Source organism: Nicotiana tomentosiformis, chromosome 5 (genome assembly GCF_000390325.3).
Source record: "Nicotiana tomentosiformis chromosome 5, ASM39032v3, whole genome shotgun sequence".
NCBI lineage: Eukaryota > Viridiplantae > Streptophyta > Magnoliopsida > Solanales > Solanaceae > Nicotiana > Nicotiana tomentosiformis.
Window position 1 is genome coordinate 136,105,942 of NC_090816.1, and position 7,238 is coordinate 136,113,179.

Consider the following 7,238-nt stretch of genomic DNA (forward strand, 5'->3'; position numbering starts at 1 on the left):
GCACACGTAAATTTAGGAATCATCCTTAATTCCTATTTTGGGTCCTAAAACACTAAAAATGAGGAACGGTCATATTTGAGCGATGCCTATTGTCGTTAGGTCGTTTTTTTATGGGCCCGCAAAATTTTAGCCGTTTCAGAGCTGGTCGCTCGGATGCATGTAAATGGCGTGGACGATAGCACACGAAAATCTAGGAATCGTCTTGAATTCCTCTTTTTTGACCCTAAAATCACTACAAAAATGGATAAATTACGGAAGTTTATTTGCGGAGGGTATAAGTGACCTTCGGAATTTGCATATATTTGCGGTAATTTATCTTCCCCCACAAAATTATACAATTTACGGGGTTATAAACTTTTGCAACCCTAAAAAAAAAGGCGCTTAATTTATTTCACACTCCCCTACTTTTTTCCCCAGCCTTTTCAGTCTAGAAACTTCTGCCTTTCACACTTCCGCCTAGTAGACTCTCTCTCTCACTCTCTTTCTGCAGGAAACCACAATCTCTTTAAATTGAAATTCTCTCTCTACAGGTATTTTGATTTTGAATATATATATTGTTAAATTCTCTCTCTACAGGTACCATTTCACCCATTTGATGAACAAGATATTTTTTCAGCCATTGTGGTATTTTAGGAACAAGATATTTTTTACCAGTTGAAATCAATTCACGTTGGTTGTGGGATTAACAGGAGGTTTAACTTTTCTACCAATTGCTTGTTCCCCAATTACTACTTCTTATGTTAGATGCTTTTTGATTTGTACCAGATTTTTCCTTTCTTCATTGTTAATGGAAGTATTATTTTTAATAGTTGTGAAAATTTTCGAAAATTTATATGCACTAGAAACGTTTTACTTTTTTGCTTGTTCTTCACTGAAAAATGGGTTAACTTTGCTGAAGTTCTAAGGATTTGAAGTCTAGTATTTCTTTTTCTTACAATCAGTTTGCATTTTTTTCTTTACTTTTGATTGATCCTACAAAAATCTAAAACCACATTTATTGTTTAGAGTTTTGACATAAATATTACCATGTTTGTCTAGGTATAATACTTTAAAGTTGGCCATCTCCTTTTACTGTTTAGGGTTTATTTTTTTATTTTTTATTTTATTGTTTTGGTTAAGTAATTTAGATAATTTAAATTGCATGATGGATAATCTAGTTCAGGCAGGTTTCTTCTGTTTCTGGGTTTTTGAATTTGATTATAGGCACAACATTTTACTTAAGGTGTAAGAATTATTGACTTTTACTTTTGTCTCATGGAAGTTTGGTTTAAAAAATAAAAACTGAAAAGTTCTCTGTATTTGTAATTCTACTTTGTGTAAATTTTTAATTTGTCAAATATTTTTCTATTTCGAGTATAATTTTTGTTGTTTTGATCAAATAGGACTGAGAGGCTGATTTATCGAAAAATATAGTAGAACGTTTTGGAATTATGTCGATATCGGAGGTAAGAAATATATTTTTGTATGTTTCAATTCATTTTTAAGTATTTTTTTTTCCTTCAAGTTGTTTAGTAATGTGTAAGTCGTTAGTTCTCAAATAACTTTAGATATAGAAATTTACTAATTATTGTTGGGACATGTGACTATGACTATGCAAATACATTCTCTGTTTCGGAATTTTCAATTTTTTGTAGTGTTTATGATTATTGATGGCTTTTTGTTGTATGTATTTATTGCTTCATAGTTAATATTTTGTATTCATATTTTCTATCTAATAAAAGAGAACTGATATTTTCTCTTTATATTCTGAAAGGTTCATTTGCTGCACTTGAAGGTTAATACTTTCCTATGGATAAATCTTGGATTAGAAAGCCAAAGAACACCACTGAACATTTGCTTGGTTTAAATCAGTTTTTAGATTTAGCATTTGCTAATGTTGTTGTGGGAGATAGAATAAAATATCCTTTTCCAAATTGTGGATTCACAAAGTGGCAGACTAGAGATGTAGTGCTTGATCATTTGATTTGCAAACCATTCCCTCAAAATTATGTCACTTGGAGTATTCATGGTGAAAGGAACGTGTTGCCTAATTCTAGAAACATTGAGGTTATACAAAATACATTACCTCCTGAAAATCCTGTAGAATTACTGATCAATGAAGCATTTGGGGGCCTAACGCACGATGGGGTTGATGTAGGTCCATCACAAGTAGTGGGTGGTGAAAAAAGGTTAAATGATGAGCCTGCTTCAAATGACAAAGACTTTTTCGAGTTGCTTAGAGATGGAAGTCAAGAATTGTATTAAGGGTCCATGTACTCAAAACTAGAATTTTTATTAAAATTGTATCACATAAAGTGTTTGTCTGGGCTAAGTGACAAGGGAATGACCATAATACTAGATTTTTTGAGGGACACATTTACATTTGCAAGGATCCCTGCTTCTTTTTATGAGGCCAAGAAAATCATTAGTAAGCTTTGTCTTGATTGTATCAAGATAGATGCTTGTCCAAATGATTGTATGTTATTTTGGGGGAATGATGCTAACGAGGAAAGATGTAAGTATTGTCACACCTCTAGGTGGAAGCCTAACAAGAAGAGAAATGAAAATCTTGTGTCTGCTACAGGTAAGAAGCAAACCAAAAGGAAAACCAAGAAGCCTGCAAAGATTTTGCGTTACTTTCCATTAAAACCAAGGTTGCATAGATTGTTCATGTGCTCTAAAATAGCAAAACATATGAGACGGCATGCTGAAGATGGAAAAAGGAAGGAATCATGAGGCATCCTAGAGATGGTGATGCATGGAAGAGGTTTGATACAACTTTTCCTGAATTTGCTTTTGATCATCGAAATGTTCGGCTAGGTCTAGCTAGTGACTTCAATCCTTTTGGCACGATGAGTACTAATTATAGCATTTGGCCAGTTGTTTTAGTTCCATACAACCTTCCCCATTGGTAGTGTATGAAATAACCAAATATTATTCTCTCAATGATCATTCCTGGTCCACGTACGGTGGGAAATAACATAGATGTTTACCTACAATCCCATATTAAGGAGTTGAATGAGTTGTGGAGTGAGGGTGTCGAAACCTTTGATTCATCTGGAACTCACATATTGGTTTAGCATGTCCCACTTGTAATTTTGATGCAGAACCTTGTCAGCTTCGCCATAGTAGAAAGTGGTGCTTTATTGGTCATCGTAGATTTTTAGCAAGAAATCATAAATTTAGATTGATGAAGCATCACTTTGATGGAAATGTGGAGAAAATAAATCCACCAAGAAAGTTATCCGGATCTGATATTTTGCAACAAGTGAAAGATATTGATGTTACATTTGGAAAATCATCTGAGTTGAATAAAGAAGGAAAAGATTTAGACAAAGAAATATTGGACAAGGTGCAACACAACAATGGAGGAAAAAAAGCATATTCTTTTATCTTCCATATTGGGAATTCAACTCGTTGCGCCATAATTTAGACGTCATGCACATAGAAAAGAATGTGTTTGACAATATTATATATTCATTGCCTAATGATAAAGACAAGTCAAAAGATAATACTAAGGCACGAAAAGATTTACAAGATATGGGCATAAGGCGTGATCTTTGGCCTGATGAGAATAATGATTTTCCTTTACCATTCCAAAGGAAAATAAAGTGGCCTTGCTCACAACTTTAAAGAATATTTCAGCGTCGGATGGTTATTCGAGTAATATTTCGGATTGCATTGATCCGGACCAAAGGGGAATCTTTGGATATCACATCATTATGGAACAATTGCTACCAATAGCAATTCGCAATGTGTTGCCAAAGGAGGTTGTTGCAGTCTTAGTAGAGCTTTCTTCTTTTTTTAGAGAACTTTTTCTTAAAAGTTTGAGTTTGGCGAATCTAGAAAAATTACAAGATCGCATTTTGCCCACCATCGTTCTTTACTATAATGGTTCATTTAACTGTCCATCTAGTAGATGAAGCAATACAAGGTGGTCCAGTACATTACAGGTGGATGTATTTTATTGAAAGGTAAAATATTTCTTATTCAGAATTTTGATATATGTTATATTAATTCAAGTTAAGTGCTTGTTCTAAACGTGTTTCATTTTATGTTATAGACTGTTAGGTCATTTTAAGTCCCTCGTAGGGAATAAGGCACAACTAGAAGGTTCCATAGCTGAAGGTTACATTGTTGAAGAAGCTCTAACTTTTTGTTCTCGTTACTTTGAGGGGATTGAGTCAAGGCATAATAGGCCCAGACGTGTAAATGATGAACCAAATCTTAATGACGCTTCTGAAATATCCTCTATCTTCCCTCCACAAGGTAAACCGGTTGAAGGCTCCTCAACATTTCCCTTGACTCCATTGGTGAAGACGCAAGCTCATTGATATGTCCTATTTAATTGTGCAACAATGAAGCCATTTATTGAGTAAGTAAACAAAATTGATATGAATAACGGCAAAAGTTTAGAGTTAAAATGATTAAAATTGATATAGTTAGCTCATTTGAAGTGAGTTTAGGGATCACATAAGAAAGAGCACAAGAGGGCGGAGACCTTCAACATCAGATTTAGAGAGGAGGGTTAATAGAGAGTTTCCTGATTGGCTCCCAAAGCGGGTGAGTGAATGGTATAATAACATTTGCTTTACGTAGCTATTCTCCTTGGATTTAATATGCTTCACTAAAATAAGTTTGCCATTGTTAGATTATGAGCCCATAAATTGCAGACACTATCTCTACCGATCTGAAGTTCCTAGCACGAGGTCCAGCGCCAGATGCTAGAAGGTTCACTGCTTATAACATCAATGGATTCAAATTTTGAGTTTTGTCTAGAGATCAAGGATTAAAAACTCAAAATAGTAGAGTTTTTCTTATCCCTGACACCTCTTGTGTTGCATCTAGTGCTGATAGAAGTGCAAGGCAAGCAGACTTGTCGTACTATGGGAAGTTAGAAGATATTATTGAGCTAAATTACTATCAATCCACGGTTGTGCTCTTCAAATGCTAGTGGGCTGACACTACTCATGATAGAGGGTTCAAAAAAGATGCTTGAAATTTTAATTGTGTCATTTTTTTAGATTGATTCATATTGGTGATCGTGAGGATGAGATATATTAGCATGAGATATATGCTCGAATAGGGTTAGGTAGATATAGAAACTTTATATAGTTCATTTCAATTTATCTCCAATTGATGGATATAAAAGTTTATATTATTGGATTTCAATTGGTCTTGAATTGATAAAATCTTCGATAATAATAATTTCTTGTTATTGTTTCTTTTCTGAAGATCTCTAAAAGTTTTGGTGTAGCTTTTGTATTTGTTTTGGTTAGATATTGTTTGAAATTTGGTTTTTCTACCACGTGCCGCGGTATCACTGATTAACAATCAGCAAGAAATTCATTTGAGGGTCCTCTTGTAATTCTTTATATACTCCACCAACACTTATTACTGGTACTTGTGTATTTATCATGGCTCATTTGGTGATCTAAGGATGTGTGGAAGATTTAAAAAATTAAGCGCAAATGTATCTGATTTCCTTACTTTGCCAGATGCTCAATATATAATGTTAGCTCATAGTTCTTTGATTATGGGTATTGTGTTTAGGAAATAATTGAGCTAGAAGTGAGTGAAAGTACAGTGGATGAGTCTGAAATTTCTCCAAATGATGTTGTTGTTAAGGTGCTAGGCAAAGAGCATCGATGTTTGAGATTAGGAGCTACTCCAAGCAATACTTTCAGACAGACATATCTTCGTCTTGGTAATATTAGAATTGTGAGTAATAATGCTGGATGTTCTTCTTCTGGATGCCAATAGAAGTATGATCAATTGTTGAATACCCACAAAGCATACATGTTAATGAAGGAAGGGTCGATACCAGAATAATTTGATGGGATCTTTGGTTCTCCTCCTACAACAGTAAACACTAAGTTCTCTTATTTCTGGTATATTGTGCAATTTTATTTTTTATTTGATAGTTTATTATATTGTGAATTCGTTGCACTTCCATATCGATGTCCTTTCAACTTGAGAAATGGGCTTATTATTGGCAGTAGCGTTTACGTTCTCATCAGGTGACAGTGCTCTTGGATTTCATATCCTCTTTCGGGCTTAATTGATGCCTGGAATTGCAAATGCTAAGGGGTAAATTTTTCTGCTTAAGCTCACCTTTCTTTCTTTCTCCCAATGCACCAAATATCTTCTTGACCAGCTTTCCCAAATTTCTCTTTCGAGCTAATTGCTTATCCTTCCTCAGTTTTCATATTTATACAGCCAGCCAGCTTTACTACATTGTGATGCTTTCCCATTTTTCATCTTTGTGTCGTTATCTCTATCGGTGTTTGATGTGTTTATATCTACTATAGTTAAGTCCTTCTCCTGGATAAGACAATCTGAATCCTTTGCTCTACTGATGCCATTCATGTTACTAGTGGAAGGTCGGTTTTCTTTCCAAGATGTACTTTCATTTTGAAGCTTAGCTTTCTTAGAAAGAGAAGAGCTCTTAAGCCTCTTGTGTTTGTGATTTCTTGAATCAGAGGTCGAGTTCTTTGAAATTCTTGGTGAGTTGTTTATTGCCCTATGCAAAGTTCGAGCTAATTCTTGGAAGCATGACTTGTTTGCTAATTACATGTTAATTAAATCTGTTTTGAGTACCAAATTGAGCATGTACTACGGTGCTCCTAAGAATAACTAGATAAGATAGAATGCGGAAGTGGTTGCATTGTTTGATAATCTATTTGCTTTTGTCTAACTACTTAAACACTCCCTTAGGTAGAGCCGTAGGACTCTATCATCAGAAAATATTAAAATGAATAGGGCAATAAACAGTGGTGCTTCTATATTTTTTCTCCTATGGGGTGGGAGTTTAGTTGATTCAACTATGACTAAACTGCCTGTTGATAATGGATGTAGTTTGTTGGGGTTTAATTGAAATATATCTTTCATCCCAATAACTTGTTTATGATAAAAGCTTTCATTTTGTTGGTTTAAATAGATAACATATATTTCATCTTAATGTGACTTGTTTGCTGATACTCCTAATAGTTATATTTTTTTTTTTACTTTTTGCTGCAGCCAAGTGATAGAGCTAGTGGACCCGTTTCACCCACTGATGCAAGAAGATCTTCTGGCGCTAGTAATTCCAGCGACAGCCAATGAAATTCATTTTAATTGAAGTGGATGTATTAGGATAATGTGATTAGCTGACTAACATGGATAATTAATTGTGCTCTAATTTAGCTTGATGCCATATGATACTACTCTATCATAGTATTTTGCGTGGTTAATGGAATGTTGATGCTTCTTAATTTTAA

At 34.3% G+C, this 7,238-nt stretch overlaps 1 long non-coding RNA gene across 2 annotated transcripts; it reads left to right on the forward strand.

Moving 5' to 3' along the window:
- The first annotated feature begins 380 nt into the window (after window positions 1-380).
- LOC104085066 (uncharacterized) lies at window positions 381-7,238 on the forward strand. Of its 2 annotated transcripts, XR_011408049.1 has the most exons (4): window positions 381-530; window positions 1,383-1,445; window positions 5,533-5,844; window positions 7,000-7,238. It is a non-coding gene; the product is annotated as an uncharacterized lncRNA (long non-coding RNA). The 2 variants fall into 2 exon arrangements; XR_683758.4 differs by lacking the exon at window positions 5,533-5,844 and having other exon boundaries at window positions 386-530.